This window comes from Phacochoerus africanus, chromosome 9 (assembly GCF_016906955.1).
Source record: "Phacochoerus africanus isolate WHEZ1 chromosome 9, ROS_Pafr_v1, whole genome shotgun sequence".
Classification (NCBI taxonomy): Eukaryota; Metazoa; Chordata; class Mammalia; order Artiodactyla; family Suidae; genus Phacochoerus; species Phacochoerus africanus.
In genome coordinates this window covers 54,267,588-54,290,656 of record NC_062552.1, presented here as the reverse complement: position 1 = coordinate 54,290,656, position 23,069 = coordinate 54,267,588, and the positions used below count along the sequence as shown (strand labels likewise).

Below are 23,069 nucleotides of genomic sequence, written 5' to 3'. Positions count from 1 at the left end.
TGCAGATGTTGTGTTTTTTTATAAATTGAAGATTTGTAGGAACCTTGCATGGAGCAAGTCTACTGGCACCATTTTGCCAACAGTATTTGCTCACTTCATCTCTATGTCACATTTTAGTAATTTTTACAATATGTCAAACTTTTTCATTATTAGTGTATTTGCTGCGGTGATCTGTGATCAGTGATGTCACTATTGAAATTGGGTTTTGTTGTTGTTGTTGCTTTTTAGGGCCACACCTGCAGCACATGGAAGTTCCCAGGCTAGGGGTCCAATCAGAGCCACAGCTGCCGGCCACAACCACGGCGGGATCTGAGCCACGTCTACTACCTACACCAGAGATCTGGGCAACTCCAGATCCTGTACCAACTGAGTGAGGCAAGGGGTCAAACCCACATCCTCATGGATAACAGTTGGGTTCGTCAACCTCTGAGCCACCATGGGAGCTCCCATTATTGTAACTGGTATGGGGCACCACAGGCCATGCCCATAGAAGACAATAAACGTAAGCAGTATGTGAGTGTCTTCTGACTGCTCCACCAACCAGCCGTTCCCCCATCTCTCTCTCTCCTCAGCCTCACTATTCTCTGAGACACAACAATATTGAAGTGAGGCCAATTAATAACCCCTAAGTGATCAAGTGAAAGGAAGAGTCATGCATCTCTTACTTTAAATCAAAAACTAGAAATGATCGAGCTCAGGGAGGAAGGCATGACGAAAGCCAGGAGGGACAGAAATTTAGGCCTCTTGCACCAAACAGGTAGCTAAGTTGTAAATGCAAAGGAAAAGTTCCTGAAGGAAATCAGAAGCGCTATCCCAGTGAACACATGAATGTTCAGAGAGGGAAACAGCCCTGTTGCTGACATGGAGAAAGTCTGAGTGGTCTGGATAAAAGATCAAACCAGTCACAACATTATGTTAAGCCAAAGCCTAATCCAGAGTTAGGCCCTAACTCTCCAATTCTATGAAGGCTGAGAGAGGTGAGGATGATGCAGAAGAAAGGTCTGAAATTAGCAGACATTGGTTCAGGAGGTTTAAGGTAAGAAGCCATCTTCATAACATCAAAGAGCAAAGTAAAGCAGCAGTGTTGATGGAGAAGCGCCAGCAAGTTATCCCAAAGATCTAGCTAAGATCATTAACAAAGGTGGCCACAGATTTTCAACGCAGATGGAACAGCCTTCTATTGGAAGATGCCATCTAGGACTTTCACAGCTAGAGAGGAGAAGTCAATGCCTGGCTTCAAAGCTTCAAAGGACAAGCTAACTTTCCTATTAGGGGTCAATGCAGCTGGAAACTTTCAGCTGAAGCCAACGCTCACTTACCATTCTGGGAATTCTAGGGCCCTTAAGAATTATGCTAAATTTACTCTGCCTGTGGGCTCTAAATGGAACAACAAAGCCTGTGGGACAGCACATCTGTTGGCAACATGTTTGCTGAATATTTTAACCCCACTGTAGAGACCTACTACTCAGAAAAAAAGATTCCATTCAGTAAGGTTTTCCTGCTCATTGACAAGGCACCCAAGAGCTCTGACGGAGATGCATTAGACTAATGCTATTTTCATGCCTGCTAACATAGAGGCACTCTGCAGCCCATGGATCAAGGAATAATTTCAACTTTTAAGTCTTATTATTTTCAGACGTACACTTCGTAAGGCTACGGCTGCTAGAGACAGTGATTCCTCTGAAGGATCTGAACAAAAGTCAGTTGAAAACCTGCTGGAAAAGATTCACAATTCTAATGCCATTAAGAACATTCATGATTTGGAGTTCCTATCATGGCTCAGTGGTTAGCGAACCCGACTAGCATCCATGAGGACTCAGGTTTGATCCCTTGCCTCGCTCAGTGGGTTAAGGATCTGGCACTGCAGTGAGCTGTGGTGTAGGTAGTGGTGGCTCAGGTCTCGCATTGCTGTGGCTGTGGCGTAGACTGCTGGCTACAGTTCTGATTGGACCCCAAGCGGGAACCTCCATATGCCTCAGGTGCAGCCTAAACGACAAAAAAAAGACCAAATAAATAAATAAATAAATAAAAAGAACATTCATGATTCATGGGAAGAGGTCAAAAGAGCAACATTAAAAGAAGTTGATCTCAACCCTCCAGGATGACTCTGAGGGATTCGAGACTTTAGTGGAGGAAGTAACTGCAGATAAGGTGGAAAAGGCAAGAGAACAAGAATCAGAAGTGGAGCTTGCAGATATAACTGAATTGCTGCCATCTCATGATAAAACTAATAGAAGTTGCTTCATACGGATGAGCAAAGAAAGGGGTTTTCTTGAAATGGAGTCCACTCCTGGTAAAGATGCTGCGAAGGCTGTTGAAATGACAACACAGGATTTGAAATAGTACATAAACTTAGTTGATAAAATAGCAGCAGAGTTTGAGACAACTGACTCCAATTTTGAAAGTTCTACTGTGAGCAAAATGTTATCAAACAGCCTTGCCTGCTACAGAGAAACCATTCATGAAAGGAAGTGTCAATCCATGTAGCAAACTTCATTGCTATCTTATTTTAAGACATTGCCACAGCCACCCCCGCCTTCAGCAACTACCATCCTGATCAAACAGCAGCCATCAACAAGGAGGCGAGACCCTCCATAAGCAAAAAGATGACCACATGCAAAAGACTCAGAAAATGGTGAGCATTTTTAGCAATAGAGTTGTTTTGTTTGTTTGTTTGTTTGTTTGTTTTGGCCACATCTGTAGCATACAGAAGTTCCCAGGCCAGGAAATGAACCCATGCCACAGCAGTGACAACACCAGACCCTTAACCCACTGAGCCACCAGGGAACTGCAAAGCTGTTTTTTGTTTGTTTGTTTTGTTTTTTTGTTTTTGTCTTTTTAGAGCTGCACTCAAGGCACATGGAAATTTTCAGGCTTGGGGTGGAATCAGAGCTATAGCTGCTACAGCCACAGCAATGCAAGATCCGAGCCACCTCTGCAACCTATACCACAGCTCTGTGCAATGCTGGATCCTTAACCCACTGAGCAAGGCCAGGGATCAAACCTGCATCCCCATGGATACTAGTCAGATTCATTTCTGCTATGCCATGATGGGAACTCCCAAAGTAACTTTTTTTTTTTCCTTTGTCTTTTTTAGGGCCACACCCACAGCACATGGAGGTTCCCAGACTAGGGGTTCAATTGGAGCCGCTGCTGCTGGCCTACACCAGAGCCACAACAATGCCAGATCCGAGCTGTGCCTGCAACCTACACCACAGCTTGGGGCAACGCCGGATCCTTAACCCACTGATCGAGGCCAGGGATTGAACCCGCAACCTCATGGTTCCTAGTCGGATTCATTTCCATTGTGCTATGATGGGAACTCCCCAAAGTATTTTTTAATTAATGTGTGTACATTGGTACTTAATAGACTACAATATAGTGTATAAATAACTTGTATGTGCACTTGGAAACAAAAAATTTGTGTGACTCACTTTATTGTGATATTTGCTTTATTGCAGTTGTCTGAAACTGAATTCACAACTGAATTCACAGTATATATACCTCAGAGAGTATATATACGCTGAGGTATGCATTTATATGAATTAAAGAAGTTTCCAACACATTATCAAAAGGCAAATGAGGAGTTCCTGCTGTGGCACAGCAGGTTAAGAATCCGGCTTGTCTCTGAGGTGATGCAGGTTCAATCCCTGGCGTGGCACAGTGGGTTAAGTATCCAGTGTTGTCACAGTTCTGGCTCAGATTCAATCTCTAGCCTGGGAACTTCCATATGCCATGGGTATGGCCAAAAAAAGAAAGACAAAAAAAAAAAAAAGACAAATGATAGGTGTTCCCTCATGGCTCAGCAGATTAAAGATCTGGCCCTGTCACTGCTGTGGCATAGGTTTGATCCCTGGTCCAGGAACTTCTGCATGCCATGGATGTGGCAAAAAAAAAAAAAAAAAAAAAAAAAGGCAAACGACACTGTGAGGAAAATTATTTGCCAACACAGAGGACAATGTATATATCTAAGATTCAAAGAACTCCTGCAACTTGACAAGAAACAAAGAAAAAAGAAAAGAAAGAAAACTAGGCAAAGTTTATAAATAGGAAATTCCGGAAGAAATCTGAGTGTCCAATAAATATGTGAAAAAAATATCAACCTTGTTGACTGCTGAATCAGGAAAATATAAACAAAAATAACTTATCTATGATCTCATGAAATCCTTCTACCTGAGAGGTAGAACAATTGTCCATAGTTTATAATTAAGGAAATTGAAACTTAAGGAATTTTTAACCTAACCAATAACTGACAGAGCTGGGACCAAAATGTGGATTTGTCTAATTTAAAAATCTATGTTTGTTCTAACATGATGCTCTATCTAATTATTTGTATAGTTGCTCGGATTCTCTTGATCAAGTCAATTAACCTCTCATTATAATAAGACTCAGTTTTCTCACTAGCAAAATGGGACTCACAAAAGTACCATCACATAAGGTTATTTTGAGAATTAAATGAGGTAATGCAATAAAGTGCTGGGAACAGTGCTGACACACAGCAAATACTCAACTACCCGATTCATTCATTCAGCAAATATTTAATGAATTCACACCCTGGCCAGCCACTGTTCCAGACTCAAAAACCAGCAGTGAACCAAAGTGCCCTTGATCTCATGGGGCTTACATTCCAATGGAGGAAACAGAATATAAATAAGATAATAAAAAGAAATATATAGTATGTTGAGATAGTGAGAAGGAGAAAAAAAATGAAGCAGGAAAGAGGATGTGAGGTTGTGATTTTAAAGAGGAGGGCCTGGAAGTTCCCGTCATGGCTCAGTGGTTATGAGCCTGACTAGCAACCATGAGGTTGTGGATTCAATCCCTGGCCTCGCTCAGAGGGTTGAGGATCTGGTGTTGCTGTGAGCTGTGGTGTAGGTCGAAGACATGGCTCAGATCCCGCATCGCTATGGCTGTTTGTAGGCCGGTGGCTACAGCTCCAACTGGACCCCTAGCCTAGGAACCTCCATATGCTGCAGGTGCAGCCCTAAAAAAGCCAAAAAAAAAAAAAAGAAAGAAAGAAAAAAAAAAGAAAGAAAAGAGGGAGGGGCCTCACCAAAAAGGAGATACTTGATTAAAGAGCTAAGAGAAGTGAGGAAGAAAGCCACTAAGACATCTGGAGGAAGAGCATTCCTGCCAGTGAGATCCTAGAAAGGGTCCAAGGAGCAGAGAAAAAAGCCAGGGTGGCCAGAGTGGAGCGAGTGAGCGAGAAAGGATACTGCACAGGTAAGAGCAAAGGGTATACCAGGTAAGAGTAGAGAGGTAGCAGGCCTTACGGGGCTGGGACTGCACTGGCATTTGGGTTTACGCTGAGAGATGGGAGGCTGAGGGGGGATTCTGAAAAGAGAAGTGATATAATTTGGTTCATCTTTGAAAAGGATCACTCAGATGGCAGTGTTGAGAAAAACTGAAAAGGGTGAAAGCCGAAGCCAGGACACAAATCCAGAGGCTCTTGGCAAGAATTTGGGGCAGAGACACCACAGTGGTTCAGACCTGGGTAGTTAGATTCTGGATATATATATATATATATATATATATATATATATACACACACATACATATATCAATTTTTTATTTTAGCTGATTTATGATGTTCTGTCAATTTCTGCTGCACAGCAAAGTGACACAGCCATACATCCATACACATTCTTTTTTTTCACATTATCCTCTATCACCTTCCATCACAAGCGATCAGATACAGTTCCCTGGGCTATACAGTAGCATCTCATTGCTTACCCATTCCAAATGCTACAGTTTGCATCTACTAATCCCCAATCCCAGGCCCTCCTACTCCTTCCCCCTCCCTCTTGGAACCACAAGTCTGTTCTCCATGTCCATGAGTTTGTTTCTTTTCTGCAGAGAGGTTCATTTGTGTCATATATTAGATTCCAGATATAAATGGTATCACATGGTGTTTGTCTTTCTCCAGATGCTGGATATATTTTTAACATAGAACCAAGGATTTGCTGAAGGCTCAGATGTGGGAGGTGAGAGAATGGGATGACTGCAAGGTTTTGGCCTGAGTTAACTGGAAGAACAGAGTGGCCATTTGCTGAGATAAGTATCCAGAACAGAGGCTTCCTGACTGCAGGCACTGCGGGACAACGAGAAATCTGGGGCACTCTGGAATCCGAGCAGAAAGGCCGAATGGGTGGCTGACCTCAGGAAAGTGCCTTGGTCACTGTTTCAGGGCAGGACTTCAGTCTCTGGGAGGGAGGTTGACAAAAACAAGGCGCAGGGATACAAGGCAGGTTACCATGGGATTCTGGCACCCAGAAGCAGACAAGAGTCCAGTTATCAAAGCTGAGGCGCAAGGCCAACAATGGTGACTTGAAGCCAATTACAGTGTGTGAGGCAGTCTCAGGCCCTCTGCTCAGCTCCAGCTGGGATTTAGAGACAGCAAGAGGCTGGCTAGTCAGGGGTCACGTGGCCTCTGGAGCCTGGGGAAGAAGGCCCCACCAGAAGCCAGAAACCAGACAGACCTGACTCCATCTCTGCCTGCAGCCATATCATCCAGGTGATGTTGGCATATTGCAGACTGAGTCTAGGCCTTTAACCTACTGGGCAGGGCCACAAGATCAGGTCACTATATGAAAGCCCCAGGTGTGCAGAAATAGGAGTCCCCTCGAGAGCCAACCCCCCCCCACGCTTTGCAAGTGTCTGAGACCTTAGTCAGGAGGGGGGGTGAGGCAGGTCCTGCGATCAGAAGAGTTGGGGGTGCTCGTTTGCCAAGGGCCTGCGAAATAAAGCAAGAAATGTTTCGGGGACCAGGCAGGAAGCAACTGTAGCTACCACCACCTTCCTGTCACCAAAAAGAGAGACAGGGGAGCAGTTCAAACAAAGCGGGGAAACTGCTCGAGATTGTGGTGTTAGGAGCTGGAGGGTGGGTGGTTCTACTGAAAAGTACAAAGTCAAGTGGAGATTAACGTGCGACTGGTTTAAGCAACGCCTCTTTTCCTCAGTGTGTTCTCTGACTCCTAGACATTGATTAAACTGCTTTCTACTCCCTTTCTCTCCCAGCTAGAATGTAAGACACTTCCACCAAAATACAAAGAACTTCTTTTAAAATTAAAACAAAGAGGGACATATCTGTGCAGCTCATTGTCTGATGACTTCATTAATGTATTTCTTTTCATATTTTATGACAAATAGATATACAACCATTTTATGACTTATTATAAAGAGAATAATTTCTTCGCTTGGCACCAAAAACAAAATTGTACTTATTTTCTAGAAGTGACAGGTTAACACATAGTAGCAAACCAATGAGAAAGTAAATCTTCAATTTTCTAATAGGGAAATAGCTGTGCAAATTCATTTTTTTATTTTTTCTTTTTCTTTTTTCTTTTTTTTTTTTTTGGTCTTTTTAGGGCTGCACCCATGGCATATGGAGGTTCCCAGGCTAGGGGTCCAATCACAGTTGTAGCCATCGGCCTACACCACAGCCACAGCTATGCAGGATAGAGCCGCGTCTGCGACACACACCACAGCTCACAGCAATGCCAGATCCCCAACCCACTGAGCAAGGCCAGGGACTGAACCTGCAACCTCATGGTTCCTAGTCGGATTCATTTCTGCTGCGTCATGATGGGAACTCCTCATTTTTTCCTTAGTCAGATTTCTCCGACAGTCAGATTTTTCTACGCCTACGTGTACGACATAAATTAATGACCATTTTAGTTTTCACAAAGGTTCTCTGTTTTAAAAAAAATAATGTTTTAAAAGCAATATAAACTATGATGGAAAAAATAAAAATCATTATAAAAATTTTAAAAATAAAATAAAATAAAAGCAATATACAAGAGATATTGCAGACAGCACCATGATGCCCCCGTGAAACACGTGCAGGGCAGCCTTGGTCACTTAATAGCCAAGGGACCCAATCTGCACACCAGCCTCAAGGTTCATGTGATTACATTTTGTGCTTCAGTCAATATGCAAACTACTCAAGCCATGAACTTTGGAGTCATTCTTCAATAGTCAACACTTGGGATGTCAGCTCTACAAAGGCTGAGAACCTGAGGTAACAAATATTAAGGCAACAAATGTTCACATCGGAGTCAAAATTTTTGCGAGGTTAAACATCTTTGCAAAACTCGCAAAGCCACACGTATTAATCATCTTACAGGTATTTCTACTCTGTGAATAATTCTACCTATGAGAATCTGTGATAAGAAACACAGACGACTCAAAAGATGTTTAAATCAGAATCAACCAAAATATCCAATATAGAGGCGGAGCGGTTATCAATGAGAAGTCATCTGTGATTAAGATATTACTTAGTTATTAAAATTATACTTATAAAGCATCTTAATAACTTAGGGAAATAATGAATATATAATAGTTGAATTTTTTCCATCTTTTTAAGGCCGCATCTGCGGCATATGGAAGTTCCCAAGCCAGGGGTCGAATCCAAGCTGAAGCTCGTGGCCTCTACCACAGCCACAGCCACAGCAATGCCAATCCAAGCTGCATCCGTGACCTACAACTGCAGCTCACAGCAATGCCAGATCCTTAACCCACTGAGCAGGGCCAGGGATTGAACTTGCACCCTTATGGATACTAGTCGGGTTCTTAACAACGAGCCACAATGGCAACTCCATAGCTGAAATTTTTTTAAAAGGGTATAAATATGGAGAATTACCTATAAAAAAAAAATGCATGAGGAGGTCCCTTGTGGCACAGGGGATTAACGATCCGGCGTTGTCATGGCAACAGCTCTGGTTGCTGCTACAGCACAGGTTCAATCCCTGGCCCAGGAAATTCCACATGCCTCAGGTGCTGCCAAAAAAAATACACGTGAAAAATAACTTAAATAACTGAAAACATTAAAATGGTGCATTTCCTGCCATGGTGCAGTGGGTTAAGAATCTGCCTGCAGCAGCTCAGGTCACTGCAGAGGTACGAGTTTGATCCCTGGCCCAACACAATGGGTTAAAGGATCTGGTGTAGGTCACAGGTGTAGCTCAAATTCAATTCCTGGCCTGGGAACTTCCATATGCCATGGGTACAGCCACAAAAAGGGAGGAAAAAAGAAAGCTTAAAATGGTAATTTCTAGTTGTTGAAATATGGAAAATTTTTGTTCCTTTTTTAACATATTATCCAAATTTTACACAATGAACATGCATTACTTTTATAATGAAGACACAATATAGTACTTCTCCTAAATATAAAAGTTTAAAAATGAACGCTAAAATAGAAAAAGAACACTAGAGCCAATGTTTTCCTGCTACAGTTCTTGTGTACACAACCTGTCTCTCAAACTTCTTATAAGATCTTAAATGGATATTCTCTACATTCTCTTTGTAAGCCCAATATTAGCTTACTCCTAACAGGCACTCAGTAGATATTTATTAATGGATAAAGTCGGGGCAAGTCACAGGAGCAGTTTCACATATAAGGAAAGAGATTTTAACAGTCAAAACAAGTACTCTCCTGCTATCTACATATGTTTGGATAGCATAAGAGTGGCTGGGCTGGGGACCGTGGCACTTTGGTCTGACAAGCAGCAGGAACAGAGGTCTGCCATGTGGAGGGGCATGAATGTGGGAGATTGCGAACAGTACCTTCTGTGGCAGAAAGGACAACACCCCCAGACCTACATGTCTCACACTTGCTTTCTGCCTCACACGAAGCACTCAACTTTCAGCTGCAAGAAAGCAGCAGGTGTACCCAGGGTGGCCCCACCCCCCAGGCACCCTTCCACATTTCAAAAGGGAAGCGAGCAGCAATGTTATGTGGGGATCACCTTGACTTAGCTCCAATTACCTTTGAAAATAATTCTCAAGCATTGGCAGCTTATTAATAAGAACAAATTACTTGTGACGCAATGCACCACGGAGCCCGGCACTCTGTGGTGGGTGACACCTTGGCTGAGAGCTGCAGCAGTAACGATGCCACAGCAACAAGCTGCTGATGGCTCCAGGTGTGGGCACAGAGCCCCCCACACACATCATCCCGGTGTCATCTTCACCAGGACCCTGGGAAGGACACTATTAACACTCCTATTTGACAAATGCAGACAAGGAGTTAAGTGGTAGCAGAGCTAGAACTCAACTCAGGCTGATGCCAAAGCCCGGGAGGCAGTAGTGGCTGGAGAGGCGGCCACAGAGGTGGTGCTAGCAATTACAGTGGTGGTAGCGGTGGGGTGGGGGGCACTGATGACAAGAGGAGAGACCTCTAACATGCCAGGCAAGTGTTTTATATATATATATATATATATATATATATATATATATATATATATATATATATATATAAACTCATTCATTCTCTCATGACAAAACCCTGATATCAGCATTACTACCATCCTCACTTTACAGGTGGGGAAACTGAGGCTCAGATACTAAATGATTTGTCCCAGGTCACCCAGCTGAAAGGTGGCAGAGGCCAGATGTGATGCAGAGTCTGACCTTTCGGCCATCATACTATGCAGCCTCTGTACTGGGCTAAAGCTCTTCTTTGAGAGCGAAATGTACACTGCAGTCCTCGCAGTATTTCTTTTCAAACAGACCGCTGGTTTTATCCTATGGATGGACTTCTCAGGACAAGTTCTCGTCTCTTTCCACTTTTTTGGCATACACAAAATTTAAATGAATGAAATGCACTTCAGTCTTGAAAGCATTATTTGGAGTCTCCATGCTAGTCCTGACCCGCCATCGTATGAACAATTGGGAGTGCGTGAAAGGCAGAATGAAAGGGTCAACGTGCCAGGTCTCTTGTTCAAGTTCTCATGGATGCAGATGCTCCTAATTCAGTGTGTAGGGCCAGTGTTACTTTGCCCCTTGTATAATTCCCAACGACTAGAGATTCATGAGTTGTCTACTTTTCTCTTTCGCTCTATATAAGTTTTCTATTCAACATGTATGGTTAGATACAAAGGAAGGGGGAAAAGTACTACTCAAATCTGTATTAAAAATATGACAACCATATTCTTGGTCACAGTTCCTATTCTGGGACAGAGGCACATTCCAAAGCTATTAAGTAAGTCCCTAACTTTCTGTGCTTCTATTTCCTAAGGCAGAAGAGAAGAACATCCCACTGGAAGTCAAAATCAAAGGCAAACCAGGAAGCAAATTAAACACAGAGATTGATAGTAAAAAAATAAAAATAAAAAAAAATAACAGTTGCAAAGTGTACCTAGTTTTGGAGGTACAAACTCCTCAACACAGTTTAGGGACAAAGTCAGAAAAATATCACTCTCTGAAAAGAAACTAGGATGTATCATAAGATAGATATTAGCAATCAGTGAGAATCTTTCCTAGAAATAATGCATGCTAAAATAATTTGTAAGTGTAGTTTTCTAAATCTCATCCAGAAGCCCAAGGTTACTGCCAAATACTATTAGATATAATGAGACATGGCAGTGACCTTGGGCTTCTGGATGAGATTTAGAAAAACTACACAGTCTTCCAGGTTAACTTCCACCATTTATTGTGGGGAATTCTGCCAAGTGGAGATTTGATTTTGCAGGCATCCTCGTTTGAAATGCATGTGCCTCAGAGTAGGGAAGTGGAGGTTGAAATTTTTTATTTATTTATTTTTTAAATTGAGGTATAGTTGGCTGGTACTGCTGTATTAGTTTCAGGGGAACAGTAAAGTGACTGAGCTAAACATATACACATATATATTCTTTTTCTTTATGGTTTCTTACAGAATATTGACTCTAGTTCCCTGTGCTATCCAGTGGGACCTTGTTGTTTACCTATATGATATACAGTAGTTGTAATCCCAAACTCCTAATTTACCCCTTTCCCACCTCTCTTCCCCTCTGGTAACCAAAAATTGGTTTTCTATGCCTGTGAGTCTGTTTCTGCCCTGTAAATAAATTCATGTGTGTCATACTTTAGATTCCATGGATGACTGATATCATATGGTATTTGGCTTGCTCTGACTTACTTAGTAAGATAACCTCTAGGACGATCCTATAATTTTTTAGTGAAATTTAATCAGAACACTTTTCTTGTAATCCAAACAAGCGCTTTAGCCAAGACACAGAAATCTGACTAGCTGGAGTTCCCATCGTGGCACAGCGGAAACGAATCCGACTAGGAACCATGAGGTTGCGGGTTTGATCCTTGGCCTCAATCAGCGAGTTAAGGATCCGGCATTGCCGTGAGCTGTGGTGTGGGTCGAAGTCTCAGCTTGGACCTGGCATTGCTGTGGCTGGGGTCTAGGCTGGCAGCTGTAGCTCCGATTAGAGCCCTAGCCTGGGAACTTCCATGTGCCTCAGGTGCAACCCTAAAAAAACAAAAGACAAAAAAAAAAGAAAGAAAGAAAAAAGAAATCTGGAGTTCCCGTAGTGGCACAGCGGTTAACGAATCCATGAGGTTGCAGGTTTAGTCCCTGGCCATGCTCAGTGGGTTAAGGATCTGGCGTTGCCGTGAGCTGTGGTGTAGGTTGCAGACGTGGCTCGGATCCCGTGTTGCTGTGGCTCTGGCGTAGGCCCCAGGCTACAGCTCCAATAGACCCCTAGCCTGGGAACCTCCATATGCCACAGGAGCGGCCCAAAGAAATAGCAAAAAAGACAAAAAAAAAAAAAGAAATCTGACTAGCTGATGAAGGAAAGGAGGGAGAGGACTTTAGGTGCAGGTGAAGGCTTAAGCCGGTGCTGAAATGGGGACTTGGGCGCTGTGTGAGAGTGCCACACAGGGCTCCGGAGCACTTGAACTGCGGCTTGTATGACAGAGAAACTGAAACTTTCATTTCATTTCATCCTTTTTTTTTCCTTTTTATGGCCACACCCATGACATATAGAAGTTCCTGGGCCACAGACTGCATCCAAGCCGCTTCTGCGGCAGTGCCAGATCCCTTAACCCACTGCGCTGGGCTGGGGGATGGAACCTGCACCTTTGCAGGGACCTGAACCGCTACAGTTGGATTCCTAACCTAGAGTGCCAGAGAGGGGACTCCGATTTCACTTCATCTTAAAGATTTAAATATGGCTAGTGACGACCATACCAGACAGCACACGTTGTGGCGGGATGGAAAGGAGAAGAGCACAGGGGGAAAAAAAAGTAGAAAATGATAAATACAAACTTCCTACATTAAAATTTGTTCCTGAGCACTGTTTGTGTTAATAACTGATGGGTGCTTAGCACTTTACAGTTTCCAAAGCGCTTCTGCATTTATCCTGCATTCATTAGATGCTCACAACAACTCTAATACGTGACTTTTATTATTGTGATGGAGAGATGCGGGTAGGAGAATTCTGCAGGCGGTCCGAGGAGGCTCAGTGGGAGGGGGAACTAAAGGGCCTGGGGTCCTTTAACACCAGGCTGTCCAGGGAGCGTCAGGGAAGCTCAGCTCTTCCATCAGGAAGAGGTGTCCTGTTGCCTCACCATCCGGCCCTACACAAGCCGCATTAGCTTCCGGATATTCAGGGAGAAGCAGGTTCTCTTGTCTCACTATACTAGCTTCTCATCTTCTTGGAATTCAGCTCCTTGAAGCTCAGAGGGGGCCCTGAGCTGTGTGCTGAGTACACAGATCTCCACCCTCTGTCTGAACCTGCTTCTTCTGCCCCTTCTCCCTGGTGAGGCCCTCACGGCCCGCACTGGGGAGGACCAGGGCCAGGAAGAGCTCTGAGAGGTGCACTGGGACTGCGAAGGTGCTTGCAATCATCATGATGGTAGATTTTTTTAATTTTCATTTTTCTTTTCTTTTCTTTTCTTTTTTTTTTTTTTTGTCTTTTCAGGGCTGCACCCACAGCATATGGAGTTTCCCAGTCTAGGGGTCAAATTGGAGCTACAGCTGCCAGCCTACACCACAGCCACAGCCATGCCAGATCCGAGCCTTGTCTTCGACCTACACTACAGCTCACGGCAATGCCAGATCCTTAACCCACTGAGCAAGGCCAGGGATCGAACCTACATCCTCATGGATGCTAGTCAGATTCATTCTGCTGAGCCATGATGGGAACTACCTTTTTTAACTGACTGAGAAATTCTTCGGCCTAGTATATGATCAATTTATACATACAATGCATACATAACACATACACATATCCTGAGAATAAACAGTGAAAACAACCCAAATGTCCAACAGCAAAGGAGCAGTTCGATAAATTGTGGCACATCCATGTGCTAGAATACCATAAATCACTAGAAATAATGTTTCTGAAGATCTCTTAAACATATAAGATGTCCATGACATAACAAAGAAAATATAAAACAACATATGCAGTATGACACTGATTTTGTTAAAAATATTTATAGTTACAACAAAACTATTGAAAGAAAAGAGCCAAAATGTGAACAAGGGTGTTATCGGTTTTCTACAATAAGCAAGCATCACTTTTATACCCAAAAAAGTGTTGATTTCAAAATTTGTCTATGAATATCTAAAAAAGTTATCTTACCTTTTTAATGAAAAAATTATAGAGAATAAGTTTTTGTATCTAATAGTCCTGATTTGCTAATGATTATTACTCCTTTATTTTGAATACTGATTCAACCACTATAGTGAATTAAGAACATACAACAACTGTGCTGTTACAGTCTCCTCATTTTACTAGATTTTTTTTTTTTTTTTTTTGCTTTTTCGGGCTGCACTCTTGGCATATGGAGGTTCCCAGACCAGGAGTCCAATTGGAGCTATAGCTGCCAGCCTATACAACAGCCCTAACAGTGCCAGATCCGAGCCATGTCTGTGACCTACACCACAGCTCATGGCAACACCGGATCCTTAACCCACTGAGGGAGGCCACAGATCAAGCCCAAGACCTCATGGTTCCTAGTTGGATTCGTTTCCACTGCACCACAACAGGAATTCCCATCATTTTACTCGTTTTTTGCTTTTTGCAATTCGTTGCTGTGTAAATAATGGCTCTGACAATTACCAAATACATATCCAATCCCAATGGGTTTTTGCGAAAATTAAGTAACTATATAGTGAGCTTAATGCAGTGTCCGGCACACAGGACACACTCACAAAATGTCAGCTATTTTTAGTAGTAATATTTTGAGGTTAATATTCCTACTTATGTTTTTCATTTGTTTGAATTGAACAGATATATCTTTAGCCAATCATTTTTAAAAGAATCTTATAAAAATTTTAAAGGAAATACAGCAAAGGAAAGCCATTAACATTGAACTCAGAGTCAAAGACTCAAAATCTTTAAGTTTTGTTTCTCTTACAGACTTGCTATGCCTACTCTAGGCCTCATTATACCCACTTGTATTGGCCGGGGGTCTCAGAAAAATCACCATTCTGGATCTGGTCGTCCGGGTCTTTACTGCCTTGCAACAGGGCTTTCTTCCTTTGGCCACTAGATTGTTCCCTAAATTAGTGAGAACTTGTAAAACTTCAGTTATAAACAAGATGGCACACTTTTGTTAAATCGCTTTTGTTGGTAGTCAGAAAAGTAAAAAGTGTGATTACTTTTTACGGCTAGCACTGGAAAGGACGGTGGGTTCTACAATGAGAGGCTGAAGCTGGGCCCAGACAGAGGTGTACAAAGACACGCCCTCTGTCCCTCTCTCTGTAGCTGCCTGCCAATCAGGCTGCACAGCCAGCAGGTGCTCTTGCAGTTTTGCAGGCCAGAATAGGCTCAAGAACGGAAGAACCAGAAGAGACAGTCCGAGCCCTCAGAGAAGCAGATAATGCCCACTTCCTCTCTCTGCCTTCAGTGTTCATGTGCCTGGTCCTGCCTAGAGAGAGGAGGGCTGTATCCCTAGCTGCCTCTGACTGATGGCCTGCCCCTTGCTAAGGATTATGAGAAGGCAGCCTGAAAAGCTTACTTTGGTTTACTCATCTGATAAGTTTGTGTTCTCTGAATAAGGGCCCAATGGGTTAGAGGAAAAGAATGTGCTTTTAGATCCTCCACTGGAATAGAAAATTGGTCTTTACTCAATATTAACACAGTGTTATGCTACTAACATATGAAAGATCGAGTAGAATAATAGATGTGAAAATATTTTGTAAACTCTAAAATGACCTAAAAGAAGCAGATTGTGTTTAAATAAGTAATTATAAGCAACTTAACTTGAATCAAAATTTCTGCTTCTGTACCATGTTCATGGATTAGAAAACTCAGTATTAAGATGTCAGATTTTTCCCAACCTGATTACAGATTCAGTGCAACCCCATTTAAAATCCCAGCAGGGGAGTTCCCGTCGTGGCTCAGTGGTGAACGAATTCGACTAGGAACCATGAGGTTGCGGGTTCAATTCCTGGCCTTGCTCAGTGGGTTAAGGATCTGGCGTTGCGTGAGCTGGGGTGTAGGTTCCAGATGTGGCTTGGATCCCACATTGTTGTGGCTCTGGTGTAGGCTGGTGGCTACAGCTCCCACTTGACCCCTAACCTGGGAACCTCCATATGCCTCGGGAGCAGCCCTCAAAAGGCAAAAAGACAAAAAATAAAATAAAATAAAATCCCAGCAGGGTTTTCTGTACAAATCAACAAGCTGAGTCTAAAATTCTACAGATAAACAAAGAAATTAAAATAAGCAAATCAACTTCGAAAAAGCACAAAGGTGAAGGACACTTGCTACCTGATTCCAAGCCTCCGTATAAAGATAGAGCAGTTGAGACAGTGTGACACAGCAAAATGACAGGCACAGAGATCGACGGAGCAGAAGACTGAATTCAGAAATAGACCCACACATATGTGGTCAAAGGTGCCAAAGTGGAGTTCCCTTTGTGGCTCAGCAGTTAATGAACCCAACTGGGATCCATGAGGATGCAGGTTTGATCCCTGGCCTCCCTCAGTGGGTTAAGGATCCTGTGTTGCTGTGAGCTGTAGTGTAGGTCACAGACTCCGATCAGATCCCGCATTGCTGTGGCTGTGGTGTAGGCCGGCGGCTGCAGCTCCAATTTGACCCCTAGCCTGGGAACTTCCACACGCTGCAGGTGTGGCCCTAAGAAGCAAATGAAATAAAATAAAACATACCTGTAAACGCTTTAAAAAAAAAAAAAAGTGCTAAGGCAATAGGGAAAAGAAAATCTTCTCAATAAATGGCACTAGAACAATTCAACATCCATATGCAAAAAGAGTGGTCCTCCAACGCATACTTTGCATCACATAAAAAAGTTAACTTGAAATTACACACAAGTAGAGTTCCCGTCGTGGCGCAGCAGTTAACGAATCCGACTAGAAACCAGGAGGTGGCGGGTTCAATCCCTGGCCTTGCTCAGTGGGTTAAGGATCCAGCGTTGCCGTGAGCTGTGGTGTAGGTCGCAGACTCAGCTCGGATCCTGCGTTGCTGTGGCTGTGGTATTGGCTGGCAGCTGCAGCTCCAATTTGACCCCTAGCCTGGGAATCTCCATATGCTGTGGGAGCAGCCCTAGAAAAGGCAAAAAGACAATAAATAAATATAAATAAATAAATAAATAAAAATTACACCTAACTGTAAAAGCTAAAACTATAAAACTTCTAAATGAACACATAGGAAAAAACTTTGTGACCTTGAGTTAAGCAAAGACTTCTTAGACACAAAACATAAAAGGCACAAATCACAAAAGAACACAATTGGTAAATTGGACCTCATCAAAATGTAAAACTCCTGCTCTTTAAGAAAATGAAAATATAAGCCACAGACTAGGATAAAACATTTGCAAAATACATATCTGATGCAGATATCGAAAACACATCAAGAGGAGTTCTCATCGCCATGGCTCAGCAGTTAACGAACCCGACTAGCATCCATGAGGATGTGGGTTCGAGCCCTGGCCTCGCTCAGTGGGTTAAGGATCTGGCTTTTCCGTGGGCTGTGGTGTAGGTTGCAGACAAGATTCGGATCCCAAGTTGCTGTGACTGTGGCGCTGGCTGGTGGCTTCGGCTCTGATTCGACCCCTAGCCTGGGAACCTACATATGCTACAGGTGTGACCCTAAGAAAAAAAAAATCAAGAACTCTTACAACTCAATAATTAGAAAATAAACACTCAATTTAAAAACTGGGCAGAAGATTTAAACAGATACTTATCCAGGAGTTCCCGTTGTGGCGCAGTGGTTAACAAATTCAACCAGGAACCATGAGGTCACAGGTTTGATCCCTGACCTTGCTCAGTGGGTTAAGGATCTGGCGTTGCCGTGAGCTGTGGCGTAGGTTGCAGACAAGGCTCGGATTCCGAGTTGCTGTGCCTCTGGTGTAGGCCAGCGGCTACAGCTCTGATTAGACCCCTAGCCTGGGAATCTCCATATGCCGCGGGAGCGGCCCTAGAAAAGGCAAAAAAGACAAAAAAAAACAAAAAACAAAAAAAAAAACAAAAAACTATATACTTATCCAATGAAGAGTGGCAAATAAGCATTAAAAATGCTCAACATCATTAGTCATCAGGAAGATGCAAATTAAAGCCACAGGATACCAAGGAGTTCCCGTTGTGGCTCAGTGGTTAACGAATCCGACTAGGAACCATGAGGTTGAGGGTTCAAACTCTGGCCTCGCTCAGTGGGTTAAGGATCTGGCATTGCTGTGGCTGTGGCGTAGGCCTGCGGCTACAGTTCCAATTAGACCCCTAGCCTGGGAATGGCCGAGGGTATGGCCCTAAAAAGACAAAAAGACATAAAACAAAAAAATGCCACAGGATACCACTAAACATGTACCAGCATGATCACAGCCTTTAAACTGACACATCACCACCTCACACCCACTGGGATGACTACTCTATCAAACAAAACAAAACAAACAAACAGAACCAATGAAACAAATAAAACAAAATAATAACAACATGGAGAAACTGGAACACTTGCATACTGCTGGCAGGAATATAAAATGGTACAGCCATTGTGGAAAACAGCATGGGCGTTCTTCAAACATTAAAAACAGAATTCCCATAGGATCCGGCAATTCCTCTTCTGGGTATGTATCAAAAAGAATTGAAGGCAGGATCTCACCCATGTTCATAACAGCATTATTCACAACAGCCAAATTGTGGAAGCAACCCAAGTGTCCATCCATGGATGAATGGATAAACAAATGTGGCATATATATACAATGAAGTATTATTCAGCCTTAAAGAGGAAGGAAAGCCTGTCACCTGCTACAACATGGATGAGCCTTGAGGACATCATGCTAGATGAAATCAGCCAGTCACAAAAAGACAAGCATTGCGTGACTCCACTTACATAAGGTACCTAGCGTAGTCAAATTCATAGAGACAGAAAGTGGACTGTGGTTGCCAGCGGCTGGGGAATGAGCGAATAGGAAGCTGTTGTTTAATGAGTATGAAGTTTCAGTTTTATAAGATGAAAAAAATCAGGAGATGAGTTGCACAATAATGTGGATATACTTAACACTACTGAACTGTACACTCAAAAATAGTTAAGATGATAAATTTTATGGTGTGTGTGTGTGTGTGACCACAATTAAAAAAAACAACTGAGATACCAAGGAGAGAGTGCAGAGTTACTGGAACCCTTACACATTGCTGGTGGAAATGAGATGGCAGGGCCACACTGTCAAACAGTCTGGCAGTCTCTTACAAAGTGAAATATATACTTACCGTATGATCCGGCAGTTCCCCCACTAGCGTTTACACAGAAACTGGCTGTGATTCTCTTTATTGGAACAATCTAAATGCCCATTAAGTGATGAAGGGATAAATGAATTATAGTACTGCCAGTCAAGGACCTCCCAGGAATAAAAAGAATGAACTACTGATAACTGCACTGTCGTGGGCTGAATCATGTTCTCCCCAAAAGATGTGCTCAAGTCTCAACACCAAATACCTGGGAATGTGACTTTATTTGAGGAGAATCTTTGCAGGTGTAAACAAGTTAACATGACGTCACACTGGAGTACGGTGGGCCCCAAATGCAATGGCTGGTGTCTTTCTAAGAGAAGGGAGGGGGAGACTGGGACACAGAGACATAGACAAACAGAAAAGGACGTCACGTGCAATGGAGGCAGAAAGTGGAGTGACAGCTACAAGCCAATGGACGCCAGGGCCCATGGCAGCCAACACGACGCAAGGATGCAACCAGGAAGGGTTCTTCCCTAGAATCTCCAGAGAGCACGGAGACACCTTGACTTCAGACTCCCAGCCTCAGAACTGGGAGAGAAACTTGTTTTAAGCCACCCAGTTTGTGGCCACAACATGGAGGAGTCTCAAATGCAATATGCTAAGTGAAAGAACTCAAACAACTATATACCTTTTTTTTTTTTTTTTGGTCTTTTGTCTTTTTAGGGCCACACCTGCAGCATATGGAGGTTCCCAGGCTAGGGGTCAAATTGGAGCTACAGCCACCAGCCTGCACCACAGCCACAGCAACATGGGATCCAAGTCTCAGTCTGTCACCGACACCACAGCTGACAGCAACGCCGGACGGATCCTTAACCCACTGATCGAGGCTAGTGATCGAACCCACAACCTCATGGTTCCTAGGTGAAATTGCTTCCACTGTGCCACAATCGGAACTCCATCTACATACTTTTGAATCCATTTACAGGACACGCTGAAAAAGGCAAAACTACAGATCGGTGGTTCCAGAGGCTGGAGGTGGAAAGAGATTACAAAAGGATATTAAGGAAACTTCTTAAGGATGATAAAATTGTTCTATATCTTGATTGTGGTGGTAATTACACAACCCAAAACCATAAATCTAAAAAAGGTCAATTGCAATTTATGTACATTACACCTCAAAAATGTTTGCTCAAAAAAAAATTCTATGCCTCTGGGATTCTCTTTTTTTTATCAGTTTGACAAAAATCCTGGGAGGGGGTTCCTACTGGCCGAATCAGGATAATGTGAGGGTCAAAATAACAGTACTAGTTATAGATCATAACCCACTGAATAAAATAAGAAATCATAAAACCATATGTATAGAAATAAAGACATGTACAAATTGAAAGTTGAGGAGAATCAGGATAAAGTATCTCCTCACAAAGTATGTATAATTAACAAAGGAGAAGAGTAGCTTTAGAATGGAGACTGACAAAAACTACCTTAATTAAGTGATAAAAGTGAACATGAAGAGTTCCCATTGTGGCTTAGCAGGTTAAGAAATCGACATAGTGTCCGTGAAGATGCGAGTTGGATCCCTGACCTCGCTCAGTAGGTTCAGGGTCTGGCATTGCCGCAAGCTACAGGGTAGGTTGCAGATGCAGCTTGGATCCAGCATTGCTGTGGCTGTGGCATAGGCTAGCAGCCACAGCGCCAATTCGATCCCTAGCCTGGGAACTTCAATATGCTGCAGGTGTGGCCCTAAAAAGAAAAAAAAAAAAGGTAATCAGGAAAATGAAAAATCACCTGCTTAATGGGATACAATATCAGTACTACTTTGGCTATTCCTGCCAAAGGCGCATAATCTGAATCTAATCCTGGGGGGAAAAAAAAAAAAAAAACAGCAGACAAATCTGAACTGACAGATATTCTACACAATAGTTGCCTTGTGACCTTCACAGGTGGCAAGGAACTGAAAGTCAAAAATAATTTTTCAATGTCAAAAATAAAAGACTGAAAAATTATTCTAGACTGAAGGAGACTAAAGTCAATGTGCTCTACAGATGCCAGTAATGGGACATCTGGGGAAACTTAAATGGGTCTCAGGATCAAATGGTAACGCATCACTGTCAATTTCCTGATTTTGATGGCTCTGTTTAGGTCATGCAGAACAATGTCCTTGCTTGTAGGAAATACTAATAGTGAAGTGTTTGGGGGTAGATAGGGCATCAGGTCAGCACAGGGAAAGAAAAAAAAAAGTTACTTTCACTGTACTTTCAACTTTTCTGTAAGACTGTGACTATTTCAAACTTTTTAAAAGCACCCCAAGAAAGAATCCTAGGAAATCCAGGGACTATCACTGCATCCTATTTACTATAGCAAATTCCATATTCCTCTAAAGGAAAGTACCACAAAATCAGCATCTCAAACACAGCATACCTTGACAATGTACTATTTTCTGAAGGATGAAATCCAGTATAAAACAGAGATCTGCTTTATTTGGACAGAGGCTAATATGTAGGAGAGTTTGAGCTATAAAGAGAAGTTTCTAATACAGGATTCCAATTCATTACATTAAAGACAAGATTCCAGTGTAATAAGGTACAAACATACTCACATAGTGCTTTTTCTAATCACATTATATTTAAGAGTTCCTATCAGCACTCTCACATGGAAGTTTCCATTTAAGGAATACTTTTCTTTTATGAGACATCATCAAACAAATGAACCTGATCTCACAGCAAAGAAGGACCAGAGTATGGAGTTCCCATGGTGGCTCAGCGGAAACGAATCTGACTAGGAACCATGAGGACACGGGTTCGATCCCTGGCCTTGCTCAGTGGGTTGAGGATCCAGTGTTGCTGTGAACTGTGGTGTAGGTCACAGACTAAGCTTGGATCTGGTGTTGCTGTGGCTACGGTGTAGGCCAGCGGCTACAGCTCCAATTTGAACCCTAGCCTGGGAACCTCCATATGCCAGGGGATGGCTCTGAAAAAAAAGACAAAAAAAAAAGGAGGGAGTAGTTTTAAAATGAAGAGGCATCCAAATGAACAAAGATATACTTCACCTTAAAGTTTATATCTCAGATTTAACCCCAAATCTTAAACTATGTAATCAGAATGTCAGACGCCTAATTTTTCAGAGACTAGGATGTGTAAATCTCATTTAGATCTTTACAACGGTATCAAACACCATTGTCTGAATCACTAATTCCACATTGTTTTGAACAAGACTCTTCACTAATATGAATGACTGAAGCATCTGTGACACTGCACTAATCTAAATGCAATACAGATCTGTGCTGTCCAATACGACACAAACTAGCCACATGAAGGTAGTGAAACATAACTGGTACAAATTAAGATGTGCTTTAAGTGTAAAATACACATCTGATTTCAATCAAAGAAGATGCAAAAAAAATATGATCTCATTGATGTTTTTATACTGATTATATGTTGAAATAATAGTATCTTGAATATATTGGGTCAAGTAATTATTTAATATTAAAATTTGGAGTTCCCGTCGTGGCGCAGTGGTTAACGAATACGACTAGGAACCATGAGGTTGCGGGTTCGGTCCCTGCCCTTGCTCAGTGGGTTAACGATCCGGCATTGCCGTGAGCTGTGGTGTAGGTTGCAGACGCAGCTCGGATCCCGCGTTGCTGTGGCTGTGGCTCTGGCGTAGGCCGGTG

At 42.7% G+C, this 23,069-nt stretch overlaps 1 protein-coding gene across 3 annotated transcripts in view; it reads right to left on the bottom strand.

Moving 5' to 3' along the window:
- The window catches only part of CRTC3 (CREB regulated transcription coactivator 3), a 105,565-nt gene that overhangs the window by 72,260 nt on the left and 10,236 nt on the right, over positions 1-23,069 (bottom strand). The gene's annotated exons all lie outside the window — the stretch shown is intronic.